The sequence below is a fragment of the Miniopterus schreibersii genome, assembly GCF_964146895.1.
Source record: "Miniopterus schreibersii genome assembly, chromosome: 8".
In the NCBI taxonomy this organism is placed as follows: domain Eukaryota; kingdom Metazoa; phylum Chordata; class Mammalia; order Chiroptera; family Miniopteridae; genus Miniopterus; species Miniopterus schreibersii.
Genome location: NC_138109.1, coordinates 6217577 through 6235322, shown reverse-complemented (window position 1 = coordinate 6235322; position 17746 = coordinate 6217577). Strand labels below are relative to the sequence as shown.

At 54.5% G+C, this 17746-nt stretch overlaps 1 protein-coding gene across 2 annotated transcripts in view; it reads left to right on the top strand.

The window, feature by feature from the left end:
* SPSB1 (splA/ryanodine receptor domain and SOCS box containing 1) overlaps positions 1-17746 on the top strand; it is a 58504-nt gene that overhangs the window by 22074 nt on the left and 18684 nt on the right. The window contains exon 1 of one of the 2 annotated variants that reach the window (XM_081143719.1): positions 10961-11161. The exons of the other annotated variant lie outside the window; for it this stretch is intronic. The gene's annotated coding sequence lies outside the window, so the exon portion shown is untranslated. Of the gene's footprint in view, positions 1-10960; positions 11162-17746 lie in introns of those variants that run through there. 2 annotated transcript variants of the gene reach the window in all.

The following is a 17746-nucleotide window of genomic DNA, read 5'->3' as shown; positions in this document are numbered from 1 at the left end:
CTAAAAAGTCAAGGGGTTTCAGGCACGGCTGGATCCAGAGGCTGAAACTCTGGCATTGGCAATTGCCTCTCTATTTAGGCATCTGCTCTCCTTGTTTTGGGCTCTTTCTCAGAAGGTCATTAAAGCAGAAGTCCCAAGATTGGCTCCGACTGACCTGCATCCTCTGCTGCCCCAATGCGTGGACAGAGTAGGACCGCAGCCCAGGGCCAGGAGTAGGAAGAGGGAGTCTTCTGAGTCAGAATCGAGGGGCACCCCCTGAACAAGGGAAGCCAGGTGCTGCGCAGAGGGGTCAGATGCCCGCCCCAACGTGTTAGGGACCCTGTGTTGCCATCCCCTGGTTTTGTGTGTGGTGGCAGGAAGGGCAGTGGGAAATGAGGCCACAGTGGTAGTCAGAACCAGGTCACAAAACGTTTTTATAGGCGAGAATTTCCTCACTGTCCCTGAGGTGGCCCTGTGACACTGGCATACAGTAGGCACCCAGTAAGCCTGCCAGGGTGACCTGTATGTTTCATGAACGGGCACCAGGCCGCTTTGAGCAGGCAGCGTGAGAAGAGCGAGCATTTGCCAGGGCTTCGGGGGCCGGAGGCTGGCAGGGAGGGTGGGGACAGCCAGGACCTCGGGCGCTGAGCACAGAGCCTGGCACGGGGGCCCTCCCTCCGGCCTCCTCCTGCGCAGGCTCTCCTGCTCTCCGTGATGCCCCTCTCCGCATGGGGCCGTCTGGACAAATTTGGGCGGCGGAGCTGCAACCTATCATTAGCTTTGCCCCCGGCATCCTCTGTCTTACCCGGAGAGCTGCTGCGTTCACTTCCCTCTTTAGCTGCCGGCTAAGGTTTGTGGCGGCGGAGCAGGGTGTGTTTCTAAAAGCAGCCGGTTGCCCGGGGAGGCTGCCTTTTGCGCTTGGGTGGCCCTGCTTCCTGGGCTGGCACAGAGCTCCCCGCAGTTGCATTTTTTTTTCTCCATAAAAACTTGAGGGGAGATGGATTTGGGTCCCCTTGTCTGCCCTGACTCGTCCCCGGAGCAGAGAAGATGCTACAAGGAGCCTGAGTCCCCGAGGTCAGTCAGTCACCTGCGCCTGCTGTGTCCTGTCTCTCCCCAGGGGTGCGGCTGGGCAGGCCGGGCCAGGTGGAATGTTCTCCGTGGGGCTGAATTTGCTCTTCCCTTCTTTGGTTGCTGGGCCTTGGTGCTCATGAGATGTCTTGGGTAATGAAGACCATGTCACTTTTCTGAGCCTGTCTCTACCCCATGCCACGCGGGCCACCAGACTTCACCCCATGGAAGCACTCAGAATCGCCTGAAGTGCCCACAGGCAGTCAGTGGGTGGTGTCCAAGTGATTGCCCCAAACCACCCCTTGAATAGTGGCTAAAGGCCACTGAATGACCAAGAAGGTGAGATGGGACCTTGATCCTCTGGGGTCACTGACTGCCTGCGGCCCAGTGTTCTCCCTGGTGCCTGAGCCGCCTGGGAGGACTAGAGTGAGGGCCGGAGGGCCCAGCGCGGGAACTGGGGGTGGTCTGAGAGCCCCCGGAAGGCAGCCGCTGGGCAGAGGTGCCCTGGCTCTCCCACCCGCCTCGCCAGCCTCCATCAGTCATCTTTCCTCCCACTCTCCTGGCAGAGGCCGTCACCCCGCCGACTGTTTCCAAGGGGCTTTCCTCATTACTGCACTTTAGTCTGCGTTGGTTTAATTTGAAAGACGTATTGCTCTGAGTCAAAACACAGAAATCCCCTGCGTGGCAGTCATGTTTGCTGCCGGGGAGCAGCTGGTGCCTTCTCTGGGGGGTCCCTAATCCTTCCCTTCCTGCCTGCCGCCAGGTGGGTGTGGCTCCTGGGTCCCAGGACCCAGCCTCCCCCACCCCAGGTTTTTCTGGGGCAGCACTGAGGGCAGGCATCAGGATGATTTCTGCCCCTTGATAAATCCACTGCTGGTCATCGGGGAAGAGACTGGCACAGTGCCACAGTGCCCATGTCCGATGCACGTTCCTAAGACGGACGGTCCGTTGCCCAATATAGGTCTTTTGGGGGTACATGTTTTAAAGTTTGCTAACTGGGTGCATAACCAAAACAAAGGCTGGTAGCTGCTTTAAATGAGGCTGTGGTTTGTGAAGGGAGGGGGCTTCACGGAGGTCCAGGGAAGTCTGGGGGCGGTGGAGTGCAGGTGTGGGAAAAGGGGGGCATGAGCGTGGGTGGACAGGCAGCAGGATCCCGGCACGCCCCTGTGTTTTGGGCACAATGTGTCATCCAGTGGGCCTGAGCCTGGTGGAACAGGCTCTGGGAGGAGTTTGGGAGAGAGGTTGGGCCCTTGTTTCTTCAGTGGTGGACAACATTCTCTAAGGTTTAGACCAAAGGTCAGCTAACTCTAAGGGCCAGAGAGTTCAATGTTTAGGCTTCTCGGGCCATATGACCTCTGTTGCAACTATTTGACTGCTGGCATCTCAAGTGAGCAAGAATTCCAGAGACAGTATGTGAACAGAAGGGCAGGGCTGTGTGCCAATAAAACTTTATTGACAAAAACAGGCGGTGAGCCAGATTGACCCAAGGCTCATCAATTGCCAACCTCTGGTCTCCATTCAGAGACGGGCCCAACAGGACTCAGAACCAGCCAAGATTACCCACCAAAAAAGCATAGAGTCGAGAAGCAGCAAAACTGGGAGAGGTTCAGAGGCTCTGTCATCTGGTGTCCCTGGGGATGTCACGGAAAAATGTGCTGTGGGAAGAATGTCCCCTTCTCTTCCAGTGTGGGAACCACTAGAGTTAAACAAAACATGCCAAGCTTCTGTCCTGCAGGACTTCTCAGAGCCTTTAAGATGCTGATGGGTTTTATGACTCTCTAGGAGGGGATATATTGCCCCAAACTCGAGTGCTTTCAGGTGCTTAAGAATCTGTCCAGACCACTTTGGGGAAATGCCAATCTTCCTCAGGCCTTCGTTTTATAGACGTGGAAACCTGATGCCAGACAGGCTCAATGCCTTGCTTGGGAGAGACACAGGAGGCTGGGGACAGTGTTGGGATTATCACTGAATTCTTCCCTCCTGGCTTGGCACACCCGTGGAGTCGAGGCGCCCCTGCCAATCTTGTCCTGATGCAGTTACAGATGTGGGTGTCCTGGACTGTGCTTCGGGCCACATCGAGATGGTATTGTCCCGGGGATGCACTATGTTCTTCCATTGGAAGCTCACTCTGTGTCAGGGTTTCTCAGTGGTGGCACAGTTGACATCAGGGCAGGATAAATGTCTCGTGTGGGGCTTTCCTTGTACTATAGGATATTTAGTGGCATCCTGTGCCTCTACCCACTAGATGCCAGTAGCACCGCCACCCTCTTTTATTACCACCCAAATGTCTCAGCCATGCCCAGATGGCCCCTGGGGGTAAAATCACCCCACTGAGAACCACTGAGCTGTCCTCAGCCAAGTGCGGGGCCTGCATTTACTGGAGGCTGATAAATGGTAGAAAGATTTCCCTGAGCTCTAACGGAGTTAGGAGAGTTTTCGGGGGGCATGGACAGAGGGGGAGGGATGCCTTGGATGGATGGCTGGGGCCACCAAGGCCTTGGATGTGGATGTGTGCAGCGGCGGGGATGTGGGGAGCATTCTGCGGGTAGTGTCACTCTACAGACATTTTGTTCTCAAAACTTGGACGCTCTTGGAGTCTTTTCTGGGACTCAGTCCCAGAGTCCAGGGAGGAAAATTCCCTGGGGTGATGGACAGCTGGCTGAGAGTGGCCGGGCGCCGTGGCCACACGTATGCACAGGAGAAGAGGAAGCCGATGGGCTGCACGGGTCTCATGCCGCCATTCTGGGTACACGGGGTGTCCCTCCTCTCCGAAGTTCAGTCCGTTAGAAATTGCGGGGGTCTGAGGGCAGGAGGCAGACGCGGAGGTTGGTTTTGGACATGAGGTCTTGACATGAGGTCATGGAGAGCAAAGGCACTACACTCTCATGGCTGCTTAGTTAGTTAATTAGCTAGTTAGTCAGTTAGTTAGTCAGGTGTTTAAGGTGGTGCAGGTCTCACGGGTGCAGAGGGCCTGCATGGTTCTGTGGTGACGGCCCTCAGGTGCGTGGATGGGGTGAGGTGAACCAGCGTGGGCACACGCGGGAGCTGAATCGGGGGACAGGAGTCGCTGAAAGAGCGAGCAAAGGGTCCAAGAGAGCCTCTCTGTGACAAAGCGGGCCGAGGTCACCGAGGGGACAGCCTTTGGTGCCCATCTCAGAAGTTCAGACTCATCTGTGGCAGGAGGAAGCCACCGTCGACGTCAGAGCAAGAACGTCACGCGGAAATCACCCACGTTTAGAGGAGGCGCACGCACGCTGGGGGCGCCTCTCTCACAGGCGCTCCCGGGGGACACGCGTGGTCTGAATCAGCAATATTAATAGTTGTCAGCTCTGCGCGGAAAAAGTGTGGGGTTGTGCTTTCAGCCTCTGTGCTTTTCGGTAGGTAATTTTTTCCACCATGAAAATAGCTCTATTGTTGCTGCTGATGTTACACACTCGCCGTGAAGAAATCGAAGGGCGCGTGATTTGTAAATATCAGTAAGGACAGGTCACCTGCGTCCCGAGGTACCACCTGAGCATGCTGACCCCAGCCTTGCGATGTCGATGGTTCGCACACACTCGTGGCCTCACCTGCACACTTTTGGGGGACTGTTTCGTGTTTGCCAACCACCCGTCCTCCCTTCTTCCCCTTCGGTCTCTGTCACTCCTGTCCCAAACTGATGTCAACCCGGAGCATGTCTTTCTTTCCTTTTTTTAAGAATTGCGGTAATACACATAACAGCATTTACCATCTGTCTTAGTCATCTTGAACTGCCGTAACAGAACACCACAGGCAAGGTGGCCTCAGCAGCAGACATTTATTTCTCACAGTTCTGGAGGCTGGAAAGTCCAAGATCAAGGTGCTGGCAGACCTGGCGTCTGGTGAGGGCCCTCCCTGATCTGCAGAGCGCCACCTCATTGTATAGCACGGGTGGGGAGAGAGGTCACCTCTCTGGTGTGTTTTTTATAAGGGCACTAATCCCATTCATGAGGGCTCCACCCTCATGACCTAATCACCCCCCAAAGGTCCCAACACCAGCACGTTGGGGGTTAGGATTTCAGTACGTACATGACTTTGGGGGAAAAACAAACATTCAGTCCATAGCACCGTCTTAACCGTTTTTAAGTGCGCAGTTCAGTGGTGTTAAGCACCGTCGCAGTGTTGTGCAACCATTACCACCGGCCGTCTCCCTAACTCTTTTCACCTTGTAAAACTGAAACTCTGTCCCTATTAAAACATAACTCCAGGCCTCCCTGCTACTCAGCCCTTGGTAACCACCATTCTACTTTCTGTCTCTATAAATTTGACTACTCTTGGTATCTCTTAGAAATGGGATCATACAGTATTTGTCTTCTTGTGACTGGCTTGTTTCACTTAGCATTATGTCCTCAAGGTTCACCCATGTTGTAGCATGTGTCAAAATGTCCTTTCTTTTTTTTTTTTTTTTTTAATATATCTTTATTGATTTCAAAGAGAGGAAAGGAAAGGGAGAGAGAGAGAGAGAAACATCAATGATAGAGAGTCATTGATCAGCTGCCTAGCCTGCAACCCCGGCATGTGCCCTGACCGAGAATTGAACCCCAATCTCCTGGATCCTAGGCCGACGCTCAACCGCTGAGCCACGCCTGGCCGGGCAAAATGTCCTTTCTTTTTAAAGCTGAACAATGTTCCATTGTATGGATGGACCGCATTTTGTCTATCCATTCATCCATCGATGGACACTTGGGTTGCTTCTACCACTGGCTATTGTGAACAAATATCTCTTCAAGACCCTGCTTTCAATTCTTTTGGGGATATTCCCAGAAGTGGAATTGCTGGATCACGTGATAATTCTACTTTTAGATTTTTGAGGACCACAGCAGCTGCACCATTTTACATTCCCGCCAATAGTACACAAGGATTTCAGTTTCTCTACATCCTTGCCAACATCTATTATTTTCTAGATTTTTTTTTTAAACATCAACCTTTTATTGAAGGGGGTAATACACCCCAATAGTTCCACACCTCCTGCCTGCCCAGGCATATAGATTTATGCATCTTTGGGGACCATTATTTTATTCAAGTGGGCTTTCCTTTTATATCCTTCCCTGCTCTCCTCTCTGGATGCACGTGGAAATGTCCCAGGCTCCAGCGTGGTTCTGCCTTGTTTTTTTTCTTGTGTAATGGTTCATGGTGCAGATGTACGAGAGTCGTCCACCTCATCAACCTCCTTTGATAGCAACACACTTCATTTGGAGCTGCAGAAAATGGCAGCCACTGTGTCATCAACACCTCCACAGATACCCTTAGCACGGGTGCTTTCATCCTGTGGGCCCAAGCCCCAGGAGCATAATGGTGGGTCAGGTGCCAGTTTGATGCCCAAACCCTGCGCCATTCGGAGCCACGTGGGCACACGCTGCCTCCCCTCCCTGCCAGCAGCAGGTGCCATCTCTGTATTGGCGATGCAGGAATGTGTGGGGCGTGAGTGATAGTTTATTATTACTGAATTTTTTGTTTCTCTGTTTACCGGGGAGGTTGGGCACCTTTTCGTTTGTTGACTTTTCTCCTGAGTTTCCTGTTCGAGTCCTCTGGCCATTGGACTGTTACGCAATAGAAGGACCGGTAGCAAATGTAACAAACTGTTGACAGCCCTTCATTTTAGGTGTTGAAAATATGAGTCTCTTTTGTGCATTTTCGAACGACAGATTTTCAAAATGAAGAAAGTGTCTAAATGGGAGTGTTTTAGGGAGATTGGTTGAGGTCAGAGAGATGTTGTGGGCAGGGAGACCAATTTGGAGACTCTGCAGCACTAGCCTCGCAGGCGATGATGACTTAGTGAGAATGGGGACAGATTGGGGCAATTATGCCAGGATATATACCATTTGCTGATAATGTGGGAAGCCAAGAAAGGAGGAATCCGTGGAGATGAGGGTTTGAATCTGGGCGACCGACCGGGAGTGGAGGACAGAAATTGCAGAGATGTAGAAGCTGGGAAGGGACCGAGTTTGAGTCTGTGGGGGAAGACTGGCTGTATGTGAGTGGGGGACAGGGTTGCCATAAGAATGATGCTGTTGGGTGGATGCGCCAAGTTCAAGAGGAGATGCTTCCCAGAGCCATGAGAGCAGAGGAGCCCCCGGAGGGAGGGCCCCTCAAAAAGATCTGTGTTTAAGGGGCAGGAGGAAGAACTGGCAGAGGAGATGGGTGGGAGCCTTGCAGAGCAGGGAGCACGCCGGCACAGAAACCAGTGTTTCAAGGTCAAGGACGTGGTCAGGATTTTCAAACGCGGTTGGGAGGCAGAGAAAATGCTTTTTAGGCCGTTCAATTTATTGATTGGGAGCTTGTGACCTTGGAGGAGTACTTTCCCTAAAGTGGTTGGGGTATGAAGTCAGCTTGCTGGGTTTTGCAGCCTGAGTGCGTGGAGGGTGATGGAGGCCACAGGAAGTGTGGGTGGCTGCAGGAGAGGGTGTTGGGTACGCAGGGTACCCAGCTCTGTGGCACTCTGCCTTGGTTTCAATGCTCTGCACCAGCCAGCATGGATTGAGCTGCCCTCGTGGGCCATGCTAGGCACTGGCCGCCCCAGGGGTCCTGGCAGGTTCACAGTCCATGGGGGGGGGGGTTCTGCCAGAAGCACCCTCAGCTTGAGAACCTCGAGAACCTTGGTCTACCCTGCTCGGTGTCTGTTCCCGGTGCAGCCCCGAGGGACCAGTGGAGACATGACTCATTTCCTGGACAGCGACCTGTCCCAGCTTCTTAGCCATTTGGGGCTTGGCCTTTCGTAAATGTATCTTCTTTTTCAAGTCCGCTTCTGTTTCCTGCCGGTTCCGCCTCCTTGTCAGGTTCGTGAAGCACCTGCCATGCAGAGTAGCGAGTGAGTAGACCCACAGACTCGGCGGGGAAGCAGCCTTTGAATATTTAAGTCTTCTCTTTGCTATTGCCAATGGAAGGGAGGGAGGTTGGCTAAGAGGTCTAAAGAGCCCATTAGCCAGGGACGTGGCGACAGTGTGCCCCGCGCAGGCCCGGGGAGCCGCTCAGAGCTGGGCGACCTTGGCCGCTGCTGGGCTGAAAGCCGTAGAGGGTCCCAGCCCGCTGTCCGAGCAGCGCTCCGGCGGCCTCATTTTTCTATGCCTCAGGTTTTTCTTTTTCTTTGCGGTAAAATAGATATAACATAAAATTTACCATTTTAAGAATATACAGTTCAGTGGCAGAAGCACAGCCACGTTTGTGCCACCATCGCCACCACCCATCTCCAGAACTTTTCCAGCTTCTCAAACTGAAACTCTGTCCCCACGGAGCTGTCCCTCTCCCTCCCGGCTCCTGGCCGCACCAGTCCACTTCCTGTCCCTGCGGTTTTGGCTCCTGTAGGTGCCTCACAGGAGTGGACTCGTGCAGTGTTTGTCGTTTGGTGACTGGCACATAATGTCCCCAGGGCTCATCCGTGTTGCCGCACGTGTCAGAATTTCCTTCCAGTTTAAGACTGAACAGTGCTGTTGTGTGGATCCACTGCACGCTGCTCGTCCACGCACTTGGGTGGCTTCTACCTTTCGGCAACTATGAAGGCGTTCAAGACCCTGCTTCCAATGCTTTTGGGTCTGTACCCCGAAGTGGGATTGTGGGGACAGACGGTAATTCTGTCTTTCCTTTTTTGAGGATTCGCCATATTGCCCTCCACAGCAGCTGTACCATTTCACAGAGGGAGCATTTTTATTAGCTGATCTTTAAAGGCACCTGCCTGCTTTACAAGAAAGTGGTGGTTCGGTGGTTCCGTGGTCAGTGGCTGGAAGATGATCTTTGGGGTTAAGATTTGACCCCCTGAGCATTAGGTAACAGTAATTACAGCCAGCACCTGGTGCATTAATACTTATGAAGGGCAAAGTGGGGGCCGTGGAAGCATCCAGTATTATCTGAGGACCTACTGTGTTCTGGGACCTGTCGGCCTCTTTGTATATATTCACTGTCACCAGGGCTCTCTCAGCATGTCTGCAGAGTTGGTATTCATCTTGCTTAGGGTCTGAGACTAAATCCGGGTATAACTCCCACGGCTCAGCCTGCCCCCCACCGAAGAACAGTTCTCTGAGTCTGGGACAGGGTGGGGATAGCAGTTGGTCCCAGGTCCCTCTGAGACAAGCAGGGACTCAGCAGGGGGACTGGGAGGTTGGCTTCTGATTCTCAAGTGAGCCAGGACTTTGCCTCCAAAGGAACTGATTTGTGTTTTTAAAAAAGGAGGCCCCTCCAGGTGCCCGCCCCATCCAGTGGAGCTGCCACAGCTGCTGTGGCTGCCACTGGTGCCCCCCCGCCCAGGCAGGTACCTTGTACCCACCAGGCAGCCGCTCCAGCCCTGGGGCATCTGCCTACCTGGTCAGTAAGGTTGTTGACTTGTTTGAACTTCATGACCTCCAGGTTTGGGGACGGGAAACCTCTGGGGGTTGGGAGAGCAGGGCGAGGCCAGGGGCAGTCAGAGGTGTGCCCCCACCTCCTGCCCTGCAGCCCAGCTCCAGCTGTGAGCACTGACCCTTCTGCCTCCGTGTTCAGCTTTGCCCTCCTGATGGGGACACTCCGGCCACCTGGGGCCCCCGGCTGACATTCGTTGAGGCTTTGGGGCCTCCACCCTCCTGCCCCCTTCCCAGCCTCATTCTCTGTTTTTCTCCCTGTCTCTGTCTTTCTGTGTCTCTCTCTGTGTATCTCTGTCTCTTTCTCTGTCTCTGTCTCCATTTCACTCTCTGTCTCTCTTTTTCTGTCTCTGTCTCTCTGCGTCTCTGTGTCTGCTCTGTCTCTGTGTCTCTCTGTTTTTTTCCTGTTTATCTGTGTGTGTGTGCGTGTGCATATTTGTCTATCTCTCTCTGTCCCCTGGGAGGCCCTCAAAGCTAGGGTATGACTGGGCAGAGCTAACATGTGTGCCTTGTGGGGTGAGGTGGGATAACTCAAGAGGGTGCTACAGGTGTTCTGGTGGCTCCCCGCTGTTTGTTGGGGGTTTGCACCTGCTGCCACCTCCCCCACCCAAGGTCAGCAGTCTGTCCCCTTCCCAGTGAGGGAGAAGGGAAGAGAGCCTGGCTGAATCGATAAAGGGCTCAAGTGTAAACCCACAGGGGGAGAGGGGCATGTGCCCCCTGCCACCTGCGGGAGACCTGGAGGGGGGTGTCACTTAGCTCTTGCCCTACCCCATTCCACTCAGGCCTCCCTCTGGTTTCTGCTTATGGGGACCTGGGACCCAGCCAGGGCCCGGGCCGTGGGGTGCCCCTTCATGGGGAGACCCTGTTCCCAGGGAGGAGGTGTGTGACTGCTTGGGGGTTCTAGGTGTGCTCTGCCAGGAGGCAGTGGGGATCAGGCACCAGGCTGTGCCCCGAGGGGATGGCCGCGGCCTGGGTGCTGTCTTGGCAATCGCCTGCGGGCTCCACCTGGAACCTGGTGAACAGGGCATCTTGTCATTTGCTGGTGAATTTCTGTTCGTTTCATGATAAGTTGCTTGGGGACAAGAAAGCTGGTTGTTGGCAGAATGGGGTTTTCAAAGGAAGCTAAAGGAACAGTGCTCTCCTGCATCTGCCCTGCAGGCTGGGCTGGGGTCTGTGGGGACAGCGCCTCTGCACCTGCCAGGGGCCCACCTGTCGTTCTGAAAACTTAGTGGCTGCCGAGAGGGGCGCAGTGTCCCACCTTGCTTCTGCGTGGGCCCGGCCTCCTCTGGGACCTCCAGCCTGGCTTCTCTGGGCATCCCTGAGTGAGGTGGAGGGAGGGCCCGGGGTCTCGGGGCCGTGCAGCGGCGGGAGGAAGGGACTGGTTCCACGTGGCCTCCCATCGGCCCGCTGCCTCCCTGCTGGAGGGCTTTAAGAACTGGCCGATTACCTTGTCACCCTGCCCAGCAGCGCCGAGCCAGTCCACGAGGAGCAGGAGCGGCTCCAGGGTTTGTTTTGCCTTCTGTGTTCTCCGGGCCGGTGGTAACCAAGGGCCGCTTCCCCTTAGTGACGGAGGCGCTCACTCAGGCCAGGGCTGATCCAGCCCCAGCGAGGGAGGTCGGGGGGACCCAGCAGGGCCCGGCGGCCGGCAGACGGGGTGCCAGGTGCTGCTTTCACTCCTCTCAGTTGCCCCCATTCAAGGACCAAGGGTTTCTCTCCTGGCGCTCTCCCCAGGCACTGGCCCGAAACATTCCAGAACTCCGGATCCCCGGGTAGGTGTCTGGGAGCCCGTGAGGCCACTCGCCGGCAGGCCTGGGGGGTGGATCTCAGGCAGGGCTGTGGACCTCAGCCAGGATGCAACCTGGGGCTATGAGTGGCCTTCCTTCTAGATTCTGGCAAGACCCAGGGTCCTGAGTGATTCAGGGGAGAAAGGAGATGTGCTGTGAAGCAGCCCAGGTCGTGGACCGGGGAAGGTGCTGTGGCCAGAGGGGATGAACAGGGGCCGACGGGTGGGGTTGTTGAAGTGGAAGGACCAGTGTTATGACAGGTGCGGCCACGAAGACGTGTGAGGCTCCTGGGAACGACAAGGCTGGCGTGGCTGGGTGGCACATCGGGGATGTTGGAGGAGCAGAGAGAGCTGAGGGAGGCTTGTAAGGAGCTTGGGGGTGGTAAGAGGGGAGCCCCTACTGAGCTGTGAGCAGAGGAGGGGCCTAGACGTGGGGTTTGCCATGACCTTGGTTCTCCCGACCTCGAGCAACTGAGGCCTTCTAGAAACGCAAGGAATCACAGCGCCCCCACTCTCGTAGGTCCGGCAGAAGGACAGGCTCCAACAGCCTCTGCCTATTGCTTGTGTTAAACTTGTCAGCTTCTCGGTTTGGTTCATTATGAGTCAGTTATGTTTTAGGACTTGCTTCCTGGGAAGGGATGGACACTCCTCTGTTTCTTTCTTTCTGATGTGTGTTCCCTCCAGGCCTCCCATTGGGAAGGACTCACCCCACAGCCCCCACCCCCCTGGGCACACTGGCCACCTGGGTATCTGGTTGCAGTGCCATTCTGAGGCAGTCAGCGGCGGAGGGCCCGAGACTCTGCATTTCCAACAAGCTCCCAGGCGATGCCTGAGCTGGGTCCGGGGCTGCCCTGGGTGGAACCAGATGCAGGGCACGCAGGGTGACTGGCCGTCTCACCCCTAAAGTGACTGCTTCTCAAGGAAGGAGGTGGACGGCTCCGTGTGCAGGATCTCAGTCATGTCTGCTTTTCCATTTGGGGACCTGGAGACGGGGCGCTGTCAATCAAGAGAGGTGGGATCTCTGGGTGGGGGCTGGGACACGGCGCGTGGGGACCGCCCGAGCTCCGCTGTCCGACTTTCACACGGATTCCTTCCATCAGCCCAGCTGCCGAAACTATTAAACCTCAGTGATTCATTGTAGTGCGTTTCAAGGGAAGGCGTTGTGTTACGAAAAAGCGGGTCCCAGCGGCTTGTTTTGTTGGCAGGTCTTGCTGCCTCAGCAGAAAAGAGGCGCTTTTGATATGGGAACGGAAACTTGGGACAGCGTCGAAGTATTCAGTGTGCTCAGCGGAGAGGACCTGTGCTCTTCCTCCAGCGATGGAAACCCACTGCCCGGGGCCCGCAGCAGCACGTGGGGGCTGGGAGGTCCCCGCACCTGGGTCTGCGGTCTGAGCCCCGCAGCTGTGATGAGGCAGGCCTTCCACACTGAGGAGTGTGGGCCACGGCCTCTGCTCCCTATTTTGCCTGCGAAGGTGACATGGTTTTATTTTATGGACAGCCCACCTTGCAGAGGAAATGCTTTTGTAGCACTGTCTGTCTGATGTCTGGGGGCAAGCCCCTGAAATGTGCATCTGTAGCCCCTGTGTGTACCTAGGACCTGGGGCACCTGGTGTGGCGTGAATGGGTGATCCTGGTCTGGCTTACGTTTCCAAAGTTGGCCTGGCAAGTTTGCTGGGCAAGCACACGCCTTCGTTCTTTCTTCTCCCTCCCTCAGCCCTGACTGCCTTCCTGGGCTAGCCCATTAAGTGGATATTGGCCCCATTTCCCTTTTTTCCATTTCCCCTTTCTTCCTTTGTGTTCTCAGATGTGACAAGACGGACAGACTCACCCCAGATCACAGTTGCTTTCCTGAGAAACTTTTCTGGATGTGTATGTCCTGACCATCTGGCCCCAGAGAACACAGAGGGGTGGCAGCCCCACCCCTCCCCACCTAGGACCCCACAGACCCACTGCCACAGCTGCCATCCATTCCTGGAGTTGGCACGGGGGGGGGGCGTCATGGGGGAGGCAAAACCACTGCTATGGAGGGCTTCCCGAGGAGGCCTCGCTGTCACCACCTGTGAGCGTGAGCTAAGGAGCAGCATGGCCAGCCCTGTTCTTTGTGGCGATCGCCGAGTTTGGGCTGGGAATGGGTTTCAGGATACGCACGACTGCACTCCACCACCGAGGAGCTACAGAGACCCCTTCTCAGGGAACCCCCCTTTTCCTCAGACCATTGAATGACAAATACATCATAGCATTGGCTCTTTATGAAGTGCCAGGCTTTCCAGGGGTTCCTCATTTAACCTTTAACACCAACCAACGAGGTCAAACAGTCATCACCCCATTTCAGTGAGTGGGGATCCCGAGGCTCAGAGAGATTAGAGAACTTGCTCAAGGTTTCCCAGCTTGCAGAGCTGAAGTTCAAGTCCAGGAGGCCCATCTCCAGGCTGCATGAGTACCTAGGAAACCAGTCACCCTTGGTTGACCCTGTTCCAATTCCAAGAAGTCTTGGATAGAGGAAGTAGGGCCACTCAGATGAGGATGCCAAGGGGTGGGCTGGTTCCTTGAGGTCATTATAGCTGACCCACATTTTGCAGATTCAGGAACTGGATTTTCCCCCCAGTGTGTCCAACATTGATATAGTTTGGAGACATCTACCAAACTCACAAGAGCCTGATGTACAGAAGGTAATTGGTTCACACACACTAGGAGTAGGATAGTCAGGTGTGCTCAGGATTTGTGTTTGCCTCTGAAAGCAGCAAATAGGAGGTGCAGAACCAGAGCTCAGGGAACTGGCACCTCTAGCTTTGTGGCCCAATATCTTTACTGTCACCATAGGAGTAGACCTAACAAGAACTGGAGTCCTTGGACCCAAAATTAGGCCACCATCCTCCTGGGCTCTGTGTCTGTGATCTCACTCACTGTCACCTTTCTTAAGTAGCCCTTTCCTTAGACAGGTGTCACATCACCGACTGGGTTTTAGCTAGTTTTGGTGACACTCTGGACCCTGGCTTTCCCACCACCCCAAGCCCAAGCAAGATATGCCTCCCAGCACTGACTCCCTAGCTGGTCACCCTGTTGCCACTCTAGCTGCCAATGCCTCTTCTCAACACAGCAGCCTAGAGGGATTCTTTTGGAACAGAAGTTACACTGTGTCCTCTCTCTGCCTGCTCAAAGCCCTCTGCTGGTTTCTCGTCACACTAAAGACAAAATCCAGTCCTTCCTGGCCCACAAGGCCCGGTGTGCCTGCCCTCTGCATGCTCTCATCCTGTCTCCTCCCACGGCCACTCCATCCTCTGCTCCAGCCTCTTGGCCTCTGTTCTCCCAACATGCCAAGCGTGCTCCCACCTCAGGGCATTTGCACGCCCTGTTCCCTCTGCCCAGAATGCTCTTCCTTTGCTTTCCTCCCTCCCTTCATCTACGTCTCTGTTTGTATATCACTGGATTAGAGAAGCCTTCTCTTGCACGCGCGCACACACACACACACACACACACACACACTCGCCCACAATCACTTGCTTTGTCTTCACTACTAGGCTTCATTTTTCTTTGACACGTACCACCTGACCCTATATTAGATATTCATCCATTCCGTGCTTGTTTATTGAGCACCTACTATGTTCCAGGCACTGTCCTAGGCATTGGGGTTACCAGAGTGAACACAACAGATAAAAACCTCTGCCCTTGAAGCTTGCATTAATTGTTCAGATGATTGATATCTGTCTCCCCCACTAGACTGCAAGCTCCATGAGGGCAACAAGTTCTACCTGTGTGTATATAACAGGTGCCTAGCAAATATGTGTGGAATGAATCCCAGCCCTCACTCGCCTCATTTGAACTTGGGTGTTTTCCAAAGGCTAATCAGGTGAACATTTACAGACCACCTCTCAGGTTGGATCACTGCTGCAGGTGACTACCTTGTCGATTTTGTCAGGTCCTACCGGCTTCCACCCGGGGAAGATCCTTTCTGGCAGTGTAGGCGGGACACTGCCCTACTTTCCTAAACACTGGCCAGGTCTAGCCCACAGTTTGGGATCATCTACTTTGTTGAGGTGCTCAGGGACTTGGGAAGCCAGTGTAGCCCTTTGGAGTTTAGCAGGTGCTTGTGGGATGGGTGAGTAAGCAACTGAGATTTATTTGGTACCTACTGTATACACATAGGCCTTGAGCATGGTCCCTTTCAGCCAACTTTTCATGTTTTACGTGAGTGAGCCTGGCCAGAAAGTGTCTATGGGAGTTGGTGGCACCTGGTGTGAGAAGCATGGGTCACTCCAGGTCTGTGAGTGACAGTCTCGGTGAGAACGCAGAAACTCAACCCATTAGACAGGTTTCCGTGTGGCTCCAGGTCCAGTAAGACTGCATTATCCTGGCCAGAGCCCCCTGCTGTGGCATCCTAGGTGACAGGCAGGCGGCAGGGCCACAGACAGAGGGAGCGAGCGGGATCTGAGGGCTGCGATGGTTTCCCAAGAGCACCAAGCAGGGCCTTTGCCAATCTGGGGCGGCCTCGGGGGTTGACTCGCTCTGTGGAAAAGCAGGACCTGGGAATCCTAGCTGTCTCCCGCCCCGCCTCGTCCCCAGAGCCCCTGGCCGCGGTGACATCGCTTCTTCCATGCCCTCATCCTCAGGCGGCGGCCTCGCCTTGGCCACCCCTCCTGCACCACATCATGGGTGCAGGCGGCGATGCGGGCGCGCATCCCGGATTCCTCCCGAGAAACGCGATCTACAGGTGCCGGCCCAGGGCCCCGCGTTGCCAAACCGCAGCTCTGCGCTTCTCCTTCCCGAGAAAGGGAGGGGCCGGAGCGGAGCGCTGGGCTGCGGGACTCCCTCCCACATATGAATGTCGTTAGCCGTGTCCCCGTGTGTAACCCGGGCTAACAGGCCTGGCTCCGCCCGCCAGGCCTCAGCCACCTCGTCTGCGGCTCCTCCCCGCACCCACCCCCTGCCAGGTGGATTTGGGAAAGGTGGACGTTTTTCACCTGTTTAGGATTTTTTCTTTCTTGAGGTGAAAGTCACATTGTATAACATTAACCTTCTTAGAGAGTACAGTTCAGTGGCCTGTAGTACATTCGTGATGTGGTGCAACCAGCACCTCCGTCGAGTTTCAGACATTTTCATTCCCCCCCCGCAAAAGAGGCCCTCACCCCGTTAGCTGTCACTCACCCTTCCCCTCTCCCCTGGCCCCTGGCCCCTGGCTCCTGGCAGCCACTCATCTGCTTCCTGTCTCTATGGATTTACCTATTCTGGCTCTTTCATGTAAATAATACAACATGTGATCTTTTACATCTGGCCTTTTTCACTCAGCATAAAGTTTTTGAGGTTCACCTACGTTGTAGCAGGTATCAGTACTTCACTCCTTTTTATGGCAGAATCATACTCCATTGTATGTTTTCTACAATTTGTTTATCTGTTCATCCACTGATGAGCATTTAAGTCCATCCGTTTATGGGGTGTGGTGTTTTGTGTGTTTTTTGCAATAATAAAACAATGGTAAGGAAATTTGAAAGAAAGGGAAATTCATAAGCTCACCACTCTAAACCCAGACATTTTCATTTCTCTGGCTTCCTTTTCATCTCTTTTCCCACATATGCCTGTGTAAGTTTTTCTAGATTTTACTCTCAGGCACATAGGTGTGTCCTTCGCTTCACTTGACGTAGCAAACCTTTTGCCCTGGTCCAGCCGTCCTTCCTGCCAGCACCTTTGAGGGCTGTGTAGTACTCCACAGATGTGCCAGCTGGGGGACCGCTTCCTGCCTCCTTGCCTTGTCCCCCATGTGAGCAGCTGGCGCCATGGGAACCTGGCACCCAGACCCTTCCGCTCGCCGCCTTTGGACTCACTGAGGCCCTCCCTGGTCAAGTTGTCCGCCCAGGTGTTCAGGACTTTCCAGGTTGACTGGATGAGGGGAGGGAGGCCAGCAGCATAGCAGAGGGAGTCCCTGCAGGCCATTGTGGCTCGAAAAGCATGTTTAAGTCCTTTTCGCACCGACGAGCCTATGAGGCCCAGGAATTACCTCTCCTCTGGCTTCCTGTTGAGTTCCGAGAAACCCCACAGGGAGCGGTGATTAGGTTGCACTAGGAGACACGCTGCCCAGTTCCTCTTAGAATCCTTTCCAAGTTCATTGGCCGCGGTTCACTTCAGGCCCCGTTGACAAACCGTCAGTCCAATTAGCGGTGCAGAAGTTCCCGAGCGCCGGCCGCCCGCCACGGTCAGTTTGAAGACCAGGAAGCCTGGCGATGGGTTACTTGGGCGTCCGATTGCCTTCTACTAAAAATGGACAGTGGGTGGGGGTGCTGAGGTCCAAGAGTTTAAGGGTGATGAGAGGAGAGGTGGCCATGAACTAAATGAAAAGACTCTGTTCTAATTTCTCTCATTACGGAGAAATTCTTCACTCTGAGCATGTGACCGTCGTTACAGTCAAACAACCTAGATGTCTGTCTATAAGGGAAAGTTACAGAAAGTATGATTATGGAATATTGTGCAGCTACTGACACATGAACTTGACCTGGGCGCTGATATATTATGACTTGGGAAAAGCAAACTGAGGAGTATTTTGTGTGGTGGATCCTTGGCTGTCTTCATATCTGCATTTGTA